The following is a 16,131-nucleotide window of genomic DNA, read 5'->3' on the forward strand; positions in this document are numbered from 1 at the left end:
AAAAAAAAAAGGTCAAAGTCCTGCCAGGGAGATTATAAATGCCATAGACTGCAGCACGGATGGTCACTATTTGCTTCGGCCACCTATAGGCTGTCCTTACTCTTCCTCCGACTCCTTTCCTGCCATCTCCCCTACACCCTTGACATCAATGCTTAAACACCATGTTCCCATGTACTTCAGCCTGGGGATGTGTTGTACACCAGCACAGCACTTCACAATTTTTCTTCATAGCATTTCTGTCTCCTATCATTAGTCTTGTGCTATTTATTCTTATTGATCTGTCTCCCCACTAGACCGTACTCTCCTCGAGGGCAGGGACAGTGTCTGCTTTATTTATTTCTATCCCCACCCCGTCTATATCTGACCTGGGAGATGGTTAAATATCCCTGCTCGAGACTTCCCTGGTGATCCAGTGGCTAAGCCTTCATGCTCCCAATACAGGGGGCCTGGGTTCCAACCCTGGTCAGGGAACTAGATCCCACGTGCACCCATTAAGAGCTAGCCTGCCTCGACTAAAGGTCCCGCATGCCGCAACAAAGACTGAAGATCTTGTGTGTTGCAACTAAGTCCAGAACAGCCAAATAAATACATAAATATTAAAAAAATAAAAAGAGAGAAAGGTCTGTACTCCACTGTGCCCATAATTAGGCAAATAATTGGTAGGGTGCCTGCATTTTGGGCATCTGGATTATGTACCTCTTCTTGCACTTTCTTTCAACGTAGTTTCAACTTCCCATCATTTTAACTGTAGACAAAGAACAAAGCTCATCTATAAGACAGTCTATGAAGAAACGGATAATACCTGCACAGATGAAAGAACCAAGAAGCAAGATTACTATTCTAGGAAAACGAAAGGTCCCCCAAGGAGTAACAGCCGTCTCATCTGTTTAGCCTGGTATTTGGAACTTCGTGGCATAACCTTATTTCTATTTTTTGGCCATGCCACTTGGCATGTGGGATCTTAGTTCCCTGACTAGGGATTGAACTATCATCCCCTTCATTGGAGTTGTAGAGTCTTAACCGCTGGACTGCCAGGGAAGTCCTAACATAATCGTTATTTGTTGTCATTTTTCTGAAACACCCATAAGCATCCTGACAAGACAAACCATCAAAATTCTTAATTCATGACGTATGGAAAAAGATCATCCCATCCAGATTTTAAGTGATTACCCATAAGACACACAGAGATCTGTGCACACATAGAAAAGAACTGGGGCAAATGAAAGCTGGTCTGAATTGGTCAGATGAAGGGACAAACTTGTGTGTTCTGATTTTTCTCTACAAAGCAGGGTTGCTAGGGAACGGTAATAACCATATCGTTAACTCCCAGGGTATCACAACACACACATCCCAGAAGTGATAAGAAGAGGAGAGCCAACGCCAAAGAGGACAGAGGCAAGGCACGATTTTCAGAACATGGTCTGACTCACCCGGAGCAGCAGTGAAAGTATTTAGCCGGGCCAGAAAATTTGCAAAACTTAGTACAGCTAGGGACTGTCTGTCTGGTTTATAGATTATCCACTCCCTTTGCCTTCCTTCTCCGACCCTACATTTTCTAAATATAAGCCTTGATCATTCTCCATCAGTAGATAAACAGCAATTAGAAATAAACTACAGCCTTTAGTTGCCAACCCTTACTTCAAGATAGAATGTCGTTAGCATCTTAATTAGATACAGGTTCCATTTTTCCAAGCTGATTTTTAAATTTTATTTACTTAAACTTTTTCTTTTGTATTGGGATATAACCAGTTCACAAACAGTACTGTGATAATTTCAGGTGAACAGCAAAGGGACTCAGCCATACACACACATATATCCATTCTCCCCCAAACTCCCTTCCCATCCAGGCTGCCACATAACATTGAGCAGAGTTCCTCAAAGCTATTTTTGCCTTACTTCTGGGCCCACTCTCTCATAGAATAGAGTTGCAAGAACAGATTGTCAAAAGTTTCCCCCTTTTCCACATCTGCGATGGGGTTTCCCGGAAGTGAAGGAGAGTGTAGCTGGGGGAAGGAAAGCGTGGGTCTGCATGGAGCCTGGGCCATCCTAAGGAGGAGGGAAGCATCTCAAGGGTGAAAAGTTGAAGGGGAGGGTAAAGAAAATGGCCAGGGTTCAGAAAGTGACTCACACCAAGAACTGAGCTGGAGGGAACGTCACTGCCTTTATCTGAAGCAGGAGCCAAGGCCAAGGGACAGGTTGACACCAGGGAGGAGAGTGGACGCTTAACCGTTTGCTCATGGCTTCTTTATACAAAGCAATTGAGAATCACAGAGCAAGCTGCCAGATCCAAAGAGGAAGCTCACTGGAGAGGAGCCAGCAGGGAAGTTGTGGGGTGAAGGGCTGGGGTGGGTGGGGGGTCAGGCAGGGAAGGGATCAAGTCATTGGCCGTGTTTCCAGAGTAAGCCGAGATGGCAGTCTCCCCCGGGTCATAGGGGACCAGCCACGACATGATTGATTTCACACCCTGGGAGGGAGCATTCACAAAGACGCCTGGCTGGTTTTGAAATATGAGGCCATGGTGTGACTGACTGTACATCTTTAGCTATTTTTTTCCTTCAAGGCAATTACATTAAGTGCTTAACATCATCCAGAGAGGAAAAATGAGGGCACCGCGTTTTGGGTGGGAAGGTTGAGGAAGGAGGTCTGAGCTGTGTCCCTGCCATAAACGAAGGTGCACATTCAGAAGATGAAGCCTTTCAGACCCTGAGTTCTGACGACAGGGGCAAGGGAACACATCAAGACCCGAGAGCTTGAGGGAGTGTTAGCTGTGTCAACAATTGCATGTTACACACGCTGAAGGGGAGTGCAACCTGCCAAGCGTTAATGGATCTGCTGGAAGTGGAGAGAACTGGGCACCTGCCGCAAGCCGCCTGACCTGGCTCTCCCCACCTGAGCGGCAGCCAAACGAGTTGTTTCTCTATTTTCTTCTTACCCTTTGGGTCAAAAGAAAGGTTGCTCCTAAGTGTTTTTCAGAACCCGGCCTGACCCCAGCGTCATTGACTGGGTATTGGCTGCCGGGGAAGAAATGTCATTGCAAGTGAAACGGCCCAGGGGAATCCAGAAACCCTCACTCTGCTCATTCCTCAGACTGGTGGTGTCCCATCACAGGGCGACAGCCCGGCGACGGTAGAAATGGGGGTCCCCAGGACATTTTACAGAATGTGTGCAAAGGGCTGGTCTCACGTGAAGGAGATACACAAACTGCCAGGATTGTTGGGCTTCACAGGTGGCTCAGTGGTATCATGGGGTCACCAAGAATCGGACACGACTGAGAGACTGAGCACACACACCAGCCAGGGCTATTAGCTCACCCAGAAGCAGGAGACACTGCCTAAGCCATAGGAAGCCCTCAAAGCGGACGCCGCACTTGTAAAACTGATGAAACAATTCTGCCCTTCAAGAAACACCAGACAATGGAGGAGACCAGGCAAATAGAGAATCACTAAAAATAATCTATACAGAAAAAAATACATTCGTTTCAAAAGGTCCAAGGAAGGAGCATAATGACACAGAATATTCTCTTTGTATTTTTTAACTTTTTAAATAGACATTTTCAAAAACAGAGAAAAGTAGAATAATAGAATGACCCCCCCATGTACCTATCGCTCAGCTTCTTCGAGCAATATCAGGGTACGTCCTTCTTATTTTCTTATTTTACCTGGTCCCATTCTTCTTTTTTCCTGGAGCTTTTTTGTTGTTGCTTTTTTTTTTTTTTTTGGCCACATAGCATGTGGATCTTAGTTCCCTGACCAGGGATCGAACCCATGCTCACTTCAATGGAAGCACAGAATCTTAACCACTGGACTGCCAGGAAAGTCCATCCCTCACTCATAAATATTTCTGAATATATTTAACAATGATTCTTTCACTGAATTTTTTTAACAGAAATTTCTATCTGAAGTATTGAGAATGTAAAGAGAAAAATTAGGAGATAAGGGCCTTAGAGAGGCAATAGGTTCTTGGTCTTCCCAAAGCTTGGGATGGACTAATGTTTGCTTAGATTCCATGAAATATCCATAATCTTTCTATTAAATCCCATTTTTGTGTGTTAGCTAGCCAGCACATGACTTTTACTGTTGCAGCCAAAAGAACTTTACTAGAGCTCTCTGGGGAAGGATCCCACAGCCTAGAGACGCCAGCAGCACAAAACTAATATAGTGACGAGACTGCTATGAAACAAACCCTGGATGATGTTCGCTGCTGCTTCCCCAGCACCTAGCACAGTGCTCAACACACAGGGATTGTTCAACCTATTTGTTGACTAAATTGAATATTGAGCATCCCAGTAGAGAAGATTGGCGGAGAAGGCAATGGCAAGCCACTCCAGTACTCTTGCCTAGAAAATGCTATGGATGGAGAGAAGACTGGTAGGCTGCAGTCCGTGGGGTCGCCATGAGTCCGACGTGAACGAGCGACTTCACTTTCACTTTTCACTTTCACGCAATGGAGAAGGAAATGGCAACCCACTCCAGTGCTCTTGCCTGGAGAATCCCAGGGACAGCAGAGCCTGATGGGCTGCTGTCTATGGGGTCGCACAGAGTCGGACACGACTGAAGCAACTTAGCAGCAGCAGCAGAGAAGATTGGGGACTCATGGAACAAGTCTTAGCATCTTACTAGAAACAAGGCTTTGACACTGACTCTGCTACTTTCTTTCTATGTGAGTGAGTCACTTAACATCTTTGGACCTCAGTTTCCGCATCTGTAAACTGGGGATAAGAAACTCAGCCAACCTTACAGGGAGGCTCGAATGAGGTCATGCTATATGAAAGTGCTTTGTAAACTAGACTGTTTGCAAATGAAAGCTGTTATTATCTTTTCCAGCTGGGGATTCCATTCTGCCTATCTCAGCCTCTTGGCCTGAGAAGCCTTTAGGGCGAAAATGGATGATAAACTGCCTCCTTCATAATTTTTTTTTTCCCCTTCTCCCATTCTGGGCACTTCTTTTTAGCTTGATATCTGCTTGGAGAACCCTGTTTCTAGATTAAACGGTGAGAAGCCCAAGAATTCTGTCAAGATTCTGTCTGTTTTCAGAAACCTATTGCTTCTTCATTCAGTTCATTAGGTCCTCAATGCTTGACCACGTTGACGGGTCCACACATCCCTCTGATGGTCAGTGGTGTAAAGGCTGTGGCTTGATCCGCTGCTATCACCCTTGGGAGATACACTCACTCATCTTACTGGGAGGAGGGCCCTCTGGAAAAACAAGGAGGCAGAGGAGCAGGGAAAATAAGTAAGTGTCAATGTCAAGGCTTCCAGGCTCAGCTCCTCTGTCTGGGAGGCCACAAGGTTGGCAAGAAGCAGGCGAGTTGTCCTCGTGCCTGAGTCAAGAAACAGCTTGAGCTTTCTCATCACCTGAACAGCCCAGCACTTAGAGAACATTGCTGCATTGTTCTGTGTCCACAGGTTCCCGGTGGCAGGCCAACCCCAGGGCCATGCCAGCAAGCCCATAGCTGTGCTGATCCGTCTCTACCTACGGCCGTTCATCTAATTGAGTCCACGGGGACGTCATCTCATGCTGCTGCTACCCAAGGAAGCGGGGGTGGGGCTGTGGGGGAAGGGGATTACATCATCATTATTATTGTTATTCACTTATCAGATGATTATTAATTATACTTCAATTAAAGGCTTGCACTCTTTACAAGCATGAGCTCACCAGCCCTCACAATGCCCAGAGGAGGTCAAGAACCGGGAGAGTGCTGATTTGCTCATGAATGCAGCTGACTTGAGTTTCAGAGATCCTGTGATCTTTTTTTTCCTCTATGTCTAGCTACAGGCCACCTCCCTTTGAAGCCCCCAATGTCCCTAATGTATAGGAGTCAGACATGTGGCCCACACTGCCACTGGCTACTATCAAAGTAGCAAGGATTAAATTTTTCTTTCACAACCTTTGCATGGATTTTGGGGAAAAAAAAAGGCAAAAGATAACCAGGCACTCCAATGTAGCCTGCTCGCCCTCAAGATAAATGTGTCCAGGGAGGTAACCTCACAGTTGAATCGACCCCTGAATTTCAATGAAGCAGGAGCAGTTTGGGGCTGGGGTCTTGGCTGGAGAGTTAGGTGGAGCCTGAAGTGTGTGCACATGTGTGTGTGCTCAGTCGTGTCTGACTCTACAACCCCATGGACGGTAGCCCACCAGGCTCATCTGTCCATAGGGTTTCCCAGACAAGAATACTGAGTGGGTTGTCATTTCCTCCTCCAGGGACTCTTTCCAACCCAAGGATCGAACTCTCACCTCTTGCAGCTCCTGCACTGGCAGGCAGATTCGTTACTACCGGAGCGGGGCCCAGCATTGGTGATCAAAAGTCATTTTGTTACTGAGGTCAAAGGACGGAGCTGAAAGGTGGAGGGAGAGTGAGTGGTGAGCGGAGTCAGAGCCTTTCAGAAGGCGCAGAGAGGCGCTCAAAGCCGGGCAGCCACAGCGTCTGAAGACTTTGTGGAATGCAGGTCCCCAAAGCAGCACCCCTGGGGACCGCAACTCTCCACCCCAAGGGAATACCCAGGCAAACTGCAAGCCTGAGGAAAGCTTTCCCTTTAATGTATGGATGTGATTGGTCCCTCAGTTACGTCAGACTCTTTGCGACTCTGTGAACTGTAGCCCGGCAGGCTCCTCTGTCCCTGGGATTCTCCAGGCAAGAATTCCGAGTGGGTTGCCATTTCCTGCCCCAGGGGATCTTCCTGACCCAGGGATCGAAGCCCAGTCTCTTGTATCCACTGCCTCGGCAAGCGGATTCTTTGAGGTGGGTAGCCTGTTTATCTTTCTCTTTTTCCTATTTTTTTTTAAGAAGAGAATAGAGTAGGGGTGGAGTGGAATCTCTTAGCAGGCAGGGGTAGGTACCAGTTTAGGTACCAATTCGTTTAGTGAGCCAGGTACCCCATCCTGCAGCTGCCACCCTCAGCCTGGCAACAGAGTTAATAAGACCTGAAGGAAACGGAAAAGAGAGTTGGAGAAACCTGAGGCCCAAAGTGCCTTATCTTGAAAGAGATCAGCATTTTAGTTAAAGGAAAGGTTTACCAATTAAAAGGTCCTGGAAAGAAGTAAATAATTACACACACACCCCACATACCCCCCGCCCTTCTTGAGTTGTCCCAGCTGGTTTGGGGGGAGGGGAGGTGGGAGTTGGGGAAGTCCTGGGGCTTTGTCCACAAAGGGGTAGGGGCTTTGCAGAAGCATTTTGTGTAAAAGGAGTAAGGGCTTTACTCAGCTCCTTCCACTAACCTTACCCAATGAGGCTTGTAGCGATCTAATCTGAGAGAGATAAAGCCCAATTTCCTCAGCTCTGGAGCTGATAAACACCACGGCAACGACCAGCTCTGTTCACAGAGGGATAATTAAAGCTCTCAGGAATCCAACCAGTGGTCAAAAGGACAAGGACAAACTCATATTTCTCAATGCCATTCTGGGCAGCTGTGAGCACCTGTCCTTTTGCTGGAATTTAACCCAGTGGAATTAGCGTTGCCATCACCCACGTCTTTATGGGTTCAGCTGGAACTTAGCAGTCCATGAGCAGTCCAGCTAGCATCTAGCTCACCAATCACAAGCACCAACTGTGCCACTAACTTAGCACTCCTTGGGAAGGCGAGATTCAGCAAAAATAAACTCTAACTCGCTTTCTTACTGACTGAGGAAAAGTCTAAAATTCTAGAAATTTTATAATCCCACATGGAGGTATGGTGATTTCTTTATTGAAAAAAAACACACATGGCAATGTATTTTCTGACACTGTTGCAATTCATGAGTTCTGCAGAGTAAATTTTGTTACTTGGAGTGTTTGGATCCAGTACAAATGTGTGTGTATCATGAGATGTGAGGTCAGAGAAAGCACAGCAAAAGGAAATAACATGCATGTCCATGCTCTTAAGGCCCAGAGGTTTCTCAAAGGGAGAACCCTGTGAGAAGCAGGAGGTGAGAGGAGGCAGAGGAACATCCTACCAGGAAGTCAAGGTAACTTAGTATGTTCCCCCAAGAACATACATACCAACAGGAAAGGGACAGTTCTCCATTGGAATCAGAGCTGATCTTAGGGTCTTCCCTGGTGATCCAGTGGCTACAGATCCTAAAGACTTCCTTGGTGATCCAGTGACTACGACTCCCAAGCTCCCAATCCCACAGGTTTGATCCCTGGTCAGGGAACTACATCCCACATCCCTGGTCAGGGAACTACACCCCACAAGCAGCTAGGAGTTCAAATGCTGCAACTAAAGATCCCCAGTGCTGCAATAAAGATCTAAGACTCCTCATGCCACCGCTAAGACCTGATGCAGCCAAATAAATAATTAAGCTTTTTTAAAAAAGTTGATCCTGGGCTGGGACAGAAAATGTGGTCATGGGCACTGAGTGGTTGTTTTCTCTTCCACATCAAGTGGACACATTATGAATGCCTTCCTAGGACTAAGGGAGAGACAGAGGCTGAGCTAAGACCTCAAAGGTTCTCACTTGTTTCTTTTCTTAAGCACTGTAACAAGTCTTTTTAAAAGAAATTTGTCTCGGAGCTCAATTCTCTAAAACAGATAAATATGATATGTTACTAATATAAATTTATTTTGAACATTTATATTTTTAACACTTATCAATCAATAAGAACAAGAAGATAATTGTTGTTAAGTATTATGATGAAGATAAATACTTGAAATTAAGTGTTATGCTTAGCTTTATTTTGATTTCTGCACCCAAATTATTTATTTCAATTGCCTTTGGCCTTAAAATTTTATATGTATTTTAAAGTAACTGGAAAATTCAAATTCACCCAGAAAGATAGATTCAAATGGAAAGTATGGGTTTTTAACAGCTCTCCTTTCAGGGTATATGCTTCAAATGAATGAATCCAAAAACTTAGGCAAGTGGTTAAAGAGATTTTAGTTACAAAATGCAATCACAACAGGCATTCCCTTGTGTTCCAGTGGTTAAGACTCTGTGCTTTCAATGCAAGGGGCATGGATTTGATCCCCGGCTGGAGAACTAAGATCACACATACTAGCTTGATGTGGCCCCAAACAATTTTTTAATAAATAAATTTAATTTAATTTAAAATGTCCCATAACTTCTTCTGAGAAGGTATCTAATGGCTGACAGTCACAGTTAAAAAAAACGTAACCACAGCAATATTTATCAAGGGCTTGCACGTCCCCTCATGATATAAAAGTCAGTGACAAACACCCCAATCATAAAGTAAGTCTAAAATATCTCTAGTAAAATAGGATGCTTTGATACATGTGCCAAAGCTATGAGCCTTAGCTTTGTTTCTGATTTAATCGAGATTTGTAGTAATGACGAACAATTTGTACTTAAGCAGATCAGCAGTGCCTAATTTTTAAAAAAAAGTGTGCAAACTACCAACTTTTCAAAATAATGACACATTCACAAGAGCTTCAAGTATATTCACCAAAAAGGTAGAAATTCCTACCTCAGAATTAACTTGATCATCCAAATTGATGGTTCTTAATACATAGAACTGTGGTATAGAATACATTTTTTATGAATACTTTTAATTTTTAAATAAGGAAAATAGACTTAAAACACACATTTGAATCAAACATGTGTGGAACTCCTAAAGAGCCTTCCCTGGTGACTCAGACTGTAAAAAATCTGCCTGCAATGTGGGAGACGTGGGTTCAATCCCTGGGTCAGGAAGATCCCCTGGAGAAGGGAATGGCTACCCATTCAAGTATTCTTGCCTGGAGAAGTCCATGGACAGAGGCTTCTGGAAGGCTACAGTCCATGGGGTTGCAAAGAGTCGGACACAACTGAAGTGAGATACATGAACGGTAAGAGAAAGAAAAGGTCAGATTATAAAAGACATTCTCTATCATGGTTAAGTGTTTGAACTAGATTCTGGGACTCAGGAAAAAGACAGTGACATAATCAGGTCTGTATTTTAAAGAGATCACACTGGTTTCAATGTGGAAAGTGGATTTTGGTGGAGGCGAAGGGGAGGGAAAGGAGAGAGATGATTGATGGGTGAGAATATGCTGTGGTCATCCTGGCAAGGGCTGATGGTGGCCAAAACGAAAGTCACAGCACTTTGACCAGAAGGAACAAGGGTATTGATTTAAGAGTTATTCCAAAGGCAGAGTAAACAGGACCCAGTCATTGATTAGATGGGGGTTGTAGATCTGAGGCACAAAGTAGAAAGAACAACCCTATACCATCTGGCGAGAGGGAAGGGATGGCGGCAGTGGGAGGGAGGGCCAAGAGGGAGGGGATATGTGTATACATATAGCTGATTCACTGTTTTGTACAGCAGAAACTAACACAACATTATAAAGCATTATACTCCAGTTAGAAAATAAATAAATACTCTGGCACGAGCAGTGAAATGGATGGGGTATCCATCACCAGGGCAGGAAATTCAGGAGGAGGAGATTGGGTGAATGCAGAGAAGAGAGGTGCTGAGCTCAGACACATTAAGTTTGAGATTCAAGTCAAGAAGTAGTCACAGAATCCCTGTAAAAATAATGCTGAACAGAGTCCTGCACACGAAGACAAATAAGCACTGGATCTCTCCTTTAAGGTATGAGTGCGTGTGTGCTCAGCCGCGTCCAACTCTTTGCAACCCTCTGGGCTCCTCTGTCCATGGAATTTTCCAGACAGGAATACTGGAATGGGTTGCCATTTCCGTCTCAGGGGATCTTCCTGACCCAGGAATCAAACCCACATCTCCTGTGTCTCCTGCATTAGCAGGTGGATGGATTCTTTACCACTAAGCCAGCTGGGGCTTATAACAAATGTAAACAATCTGATTATAAAGCAGAGAGGGGTGAATACTTTGAAGAGGGGCATATCTTTGGAAAAATAAGAGAGGGTTCATAGGCCGTAAGAGATGAATAAGACTTGGCTTTTCTGGAGCTGGGAAAGAGAAAGACAGTCTAGGCAGAGACAAAAACATGAGCCAGAGAAGGAAGACCCCCTTACCAAAAAAAAGATGTGACATCTGGGGAGTAACTAGAATAATTCAGTTTGTTCAGCTTATGGTACAGAATAATGAAGGGGAGGCTGGAAAGGCAGACCAGGGCAGATGATCAGGAAAAGCCATAACTGTCCTGCTTTTTTGTAGGAACTGCTCTGTACCTGTGGGGAGCCAGTGAAACTCTTCAACTAGGAAAAGCATGAGGTCATGGGTCCCAATCCCCTGAGGCATGGTTTGCTTCCTTCGCTTCTGAGGCCAAGGACTCTGACCAGAGGGGCTGCTGGGAAAGTAATGTCATCTATTCCCCCATCAATCTCCCCAGGTAAATGTCAGTGTTAGTACGAAGGGAAATAGTGGTGGCCACTTGAGAAACCACTGCAGCGGGGCCATGTGGGTGAAGTCATGCTGTCTGAGTCACCAACACTGCTCTTTAACTTATTTTGGAATCTTTGGTTTGTGGTGTGGGGGTGGATTAATTGGCAGAAATTACAGAAGTAGCTATTACTCCATCTTGATTTGGGGAGTCTGTGCACAGACTTAAACTCTTGTTTTACTTTTGAGTTTGTGCCTTATTCATATACATTTTTTAAAAAGAAAAGATTCTTTTTATGTAATGGGATGAAGCTCACATCCAATGTCAGTAGTCCCAGGAATGCCTGAAGTGGTTTTGTCATCAGAATATAAAAATTGAACTCTCCTCCCAATATAAGCAGACTGTGGCTTGATAAATACTGTGAAAGTAGAACATGGAAAAAAGAAAAAGTAAGAAATCCAGTTCAGGCAACTATTAAGAGCATCACAATTCTAACCACTGCCAATGAAAAACCCATGAGAAATAAGTCTGAAAAGGCCAGAATTTCCCAAATCGAAGAACCTTCTCCAGGATTCTCGTTTTGTTTATTTTCAGTCTGGCTACATTGGACTATGGCCTCAGCTGGTAAAGAATTGCCTGCAATGCAGGAGACCTGGGTTCGATCCCTGAGTTGGGAAGATCCCCTGGAGAAGGGAAAGGCTACCCATTCCAGTATTCTGGTCTGAGAATTCCATGGACTGTGTAGTCTGTGGGGTTGCAAAGAGTCAGACACGACTGAGTGACTTTCATCTCACTTGACATCAGACTATGAGATACCTAGTACATGTATCTGTGGTTAATTTCACACATAAAATACACACGCAAGCACTGCATGTCGGAAAGGTGAGAAGAGAACCACATGGAAGGTTCTATTTGGAAACTGTTCATTTAAATGTACTTTAAATTTTTCAGATGATAAAAAGTCCTAACCCATTTGCAGTCTCACCCAAAACATCTGGAAGCTTACATGGATTATTTAATAATCCTAAATTAGTATGTGTTAAATCGCTTCAGTCATGTCCGCCTCTTTGTGACCCCGTGGACTATAGCCCACGAGGCTCCTCTGTCCATGGGATTCTCCAGGCAAGAATACTGGAGTGGGGACACCATGCCCTTCTTCAGGGGATCTTCCTGACCCAGGGATTGAGCCCACATCTCTTGTGTCTCTTGCCAAACATATCCCTTGCTCCTTGGAAGGTAAGCTATGACAACCCTGGATAGCATATTAAAAAGCAGAGACATTACTTTGCCAACAAAGGGCCATATAGGACAACAACAACAACCACAACCAAACACGTGTGTACTCTGAAGAAGGAAACCCAGAAGAAAATCAGAAAGAGATATCAACAGAGACACGCAATTAGAAGTGACCATTCTCGGGAGGGTTGGCACAGAGAAGCAACCAGATGGTCTCTTTCAAGTGGAGCCAAATAGAATGGAACAGTAGATGTTTTTTTCCTATAAGAATTTATAGGGGGAATAAACTCCAAACCCTCCAAGTGCCTAGGAATATTCAGATCAACAATTTCATGTTCTTCAACAAGTTCCAAATCACAAACCAAAGTTTTTAACTCGATATGGAGGGAACAAAAACTTTAACTGCTGTAGAGTTCCAAAGTGCTAGGGACAAAGATCAATGTCTTATGTCCAAAGACTTTTGACTCACATACAAGATTTAGGTAAGTTAATCATGTAAGGTGAAAGTTATGCTATTTAGCCAATCCCCACCCTCTACTTCTGACACCCTCTGCCCCCGCCAGTCTGATGGGTTTCATTTGAGATCTTTTTCTAATGTGTTTGCAAAAATATGACTGTATAGTTGTTTTGTATGTTTTCACATAAATGTTTTTATGTGAAAATTTTACATATTTTTCTATAATTTGTTTTTTTTTAACCTATCAAACATCTTGGAGATTTTTCCTTACCAGTACATAGAGATTAACTCCAGTTTTTTCTTGTATGATTTTTTTTTCTTTTTAACTTTTTGGGGAAAATTGTAGATTCATAAGAAATTACGCCCCACCCCCTGCCAAATTTTCAGGGATATCTGAAAGGCCACCCTTCACCCAGTCTCCACTAATAGTCATGTTTTAATTTGCATTTCACCATCCTCTATGTGTTTGTAGATACTTCTGTGCAATTTTATTATATGTACAGATTCACATAAGCACATTGCATTTTTAAGATGTTGTTTAAGATGTTTAAGATTTGAACAAGAGTTCAAATATACTCCTGGGAGTATATTTGTGTGTGTGTTTGTGTGTGTGTGTGTGTAAATTGCTGAAGAAAGTATTTTCAAAGTAGTTTTAAGGGTCTTAGAAGTTTGTCTTGTTAAAAATATTGGTTAGGGTGGTTATCAAGATTAAAGATTTAGGATATTAATCATGTATTGTCCTCTCTTGTTCTTCAATTGTTTATTATTTGTGTGTAGCTGCATAGAAAAAATAAATAGAGGGATGGTTAGATCTGATTAGCTTTCCTTGCTAGACTAAATCACCTTGGGAGGCTAGGCTATAATCTCAGAAACCTGTGAAATTCACCATGCCTTTGTATGTCTGATGCATGCTTAACAGGCATCCAATAAATGCCTGCTGGTTACTTAGGCTGGTTGATTTTCTGGTTACCCTGCTTACCAGAGTGCCAGCTGAATGAGCCAAGCTGCATATTTCCTTGTAGAAATATGCTCCTGGAAAACTCAAACAAAACATTTGCTTATGCCACTCCCAGTATAAGAGTGAGTGAGTGCTAAGTCGCTTCAGTCATGTCCAACTCTGTGTGACCCCATTGACTAGCCCAGCAGGCTCCTCTTTGCATGGAATTCTCCAGGCTAGAATACTGGAGTGACTTGCCATTTCCTACTCCTGGGATCTTGTCAACCCAGGGATCGAACCTTCATCTCATGTCTTCTGCTTTGGCAGGCAGGTTCTTTACCACTAGCACCACCCAGGAGGCCTTGGCAAAATATCCTTGGAAATATTATGAAAGCACCTGGATACTACAGTGGTACGTTTTATTGAGCCAGCTCAGAAGATGGGTAGCTATTTAGTTCCAAGCGCCATCCAAGACAGTGGCAGTTTCCTACATGACTTCTGGCAAAATGTGTCATGAATATTCATGAAGCGAAAGATCAGAAAATACTCGCTGCTTGTTAGTTATCCTGGGATCCTCCTGGGATGCATATGGTAAGGTTCAAGCAAGGCCACATTCATCTCACTTCTCTTCTTTTTCAGGACATTATTATTATATTACATATTTTAATTTCACTGAGGCAAAGTCAGCCAGAAAAAGAAACCAGAATATTAGCTCTTCAATTGATTGCAATTTTAAAGGACATTGCAATGATTATTTCTTGCAAAAAAAAAAAAAAAAAAAACCTGTAAATTGATAAGAACAATGTGACATAGAAAAGATGTCTTTCTCTGCCAACCCTGTTCTTCTTTTAATAACATGGAGCTCAAATCCTGCTATCTTCTTGAAAGCTTCTCTAACCAAAATTCAATTATTGTGGAATAGTCAAGAATGTGGAAGCTGCCATAAAAAAATACCTGTCTGAACATAAGGGTGCATGTATCTTTTTGAATTATAGTTTTTCCAGATATTTGCCCAGGATATGTACAATAGAATGTAAAGAGTGAAAGTGTTAGTCACTCAGCCATGTCTGACTCTTTTGACCCAATGGTCTGTCCATGGAATTCTCCAGGCAAGAATACTGGAGTAGATTGCCATTCCCTTCTCCAGGGGATCTGCTTGACTCAGGGACTGAACCTGGGTCTCCTGCATCACAGGCAGATTCTTTACCATCTGAGCTACCAGGGAAGCCCACGGTGGAATACTATGCACCAATTAAAAAGAACAAGACAGCGCTATTTGCAACAACATAGATAGGCTTATAGATTATCATATTAAGTGAAGTAAATCAGAAAAAGAAAGACAAATACCATTTGATATCTGCAATATGTGGAATCTAAAATATGACACAAGTGAATCCATCTACAAAATCAAAATAGACTCATAGACAGAGAGAACAAACTTGTGGTTGCCAAGGGGAAGGGAGGGTGGGGAAGGGATGAATTGGGAGTTTGAAATTAGCAGGTGCAACCTAATACGTAGAGAATGGACAAACAACAGGATTCTACTGTATTCAATATCCTGTAACAAGCCATAATGGAAAAGAATATTTTAAAAAATATATATGTATGTAATATGAGGGCTTCCCGGATGGCACTAATGGTACAGAACCTACCTGCCAATGCAGGAGATATAAGAGATGCAGGTTTGATTTCTGGGTCGGGAAAATCCCCTGGAGGAGGGCATGGTAACCCACTCCAGTATTCTTGCCTGGAGAATCCCATGGACAGAGGAGCCTGGCAGGCTACAGTCCACAGAGTCACAAAGAATTGGACACTACTGAAGGGCACACAAATATAAAAAATGATATAACTGAATCACTTTGCTGTACAGCAGAAACTAATATAACATTGTAAATCAACTGGCAATCAAAAAATTAAAAACAGGGACTCCCCTGGTGGTCCAGTGGTTAAGAATTCACCCTGCAATGCAAGGGACGAAGGTTTGATGCTTTCACTGATCAGCGCCCCAGACTTGAGAACTTCTGTCTCTGCTACTCCTTAAGCACTTAACCACAGACCGGCTAGATTTATTATTTAGTTACTCATGTTTGTTTCATCTTCCAAAGAAACCTGCCATCCTCTTGAGGACAAAAATCATGTCACATACAACTCTCAGAACATCTAGCTCAGTTCCTCCCCCTTAGTAATATTTCAGTAAGCACATTTTCAAAATAGCACTGTGTTACATTCATTGAGCACTGATGATATGCCAGGATAATATATGCTAAATGCTTTGACGCATT

The 16,131-nt window shown here is 43.4% G+C and overlaps 1 long non-coding RNA gene across 1 annotated transcript; it reads left to right on the forward strand.

Annotated features, from left to right (window-relative positions):
• Positions 1–6,288: 6,288 nt before the first annotated feature.
• Positions 6,289–11,344, forward strand: LOC107132988 (uncharacterized). The gene is made up of 2 exons (XR_001501469.3): positions 6,289–6,739; positions 11,054–11,344. It is a non-coding gene; the product is annotated as an uncharacterized lncRNA (long non-coding RNA).
• The last annotated feature ends 4,787 nt before the right edge of the window (positions 11,345–16,131 follow it).

This window comes from Bos taurus, chromosome 12 (assembly GCF_002263795.3).
Source record: "Bos taurus isolate L1 Dominette 01449 registration number 42190680 breed Hereford chromosome 12, ARS-UCD2.0, whole genome shotgun sequence".
Classification (NCBI taxonomy): domain Eukaryota; kingdom Metazoa; phylum Chordata; class Mammalia; order Artiodactyla; family Bovidae; genus Bos; species Bos taurus.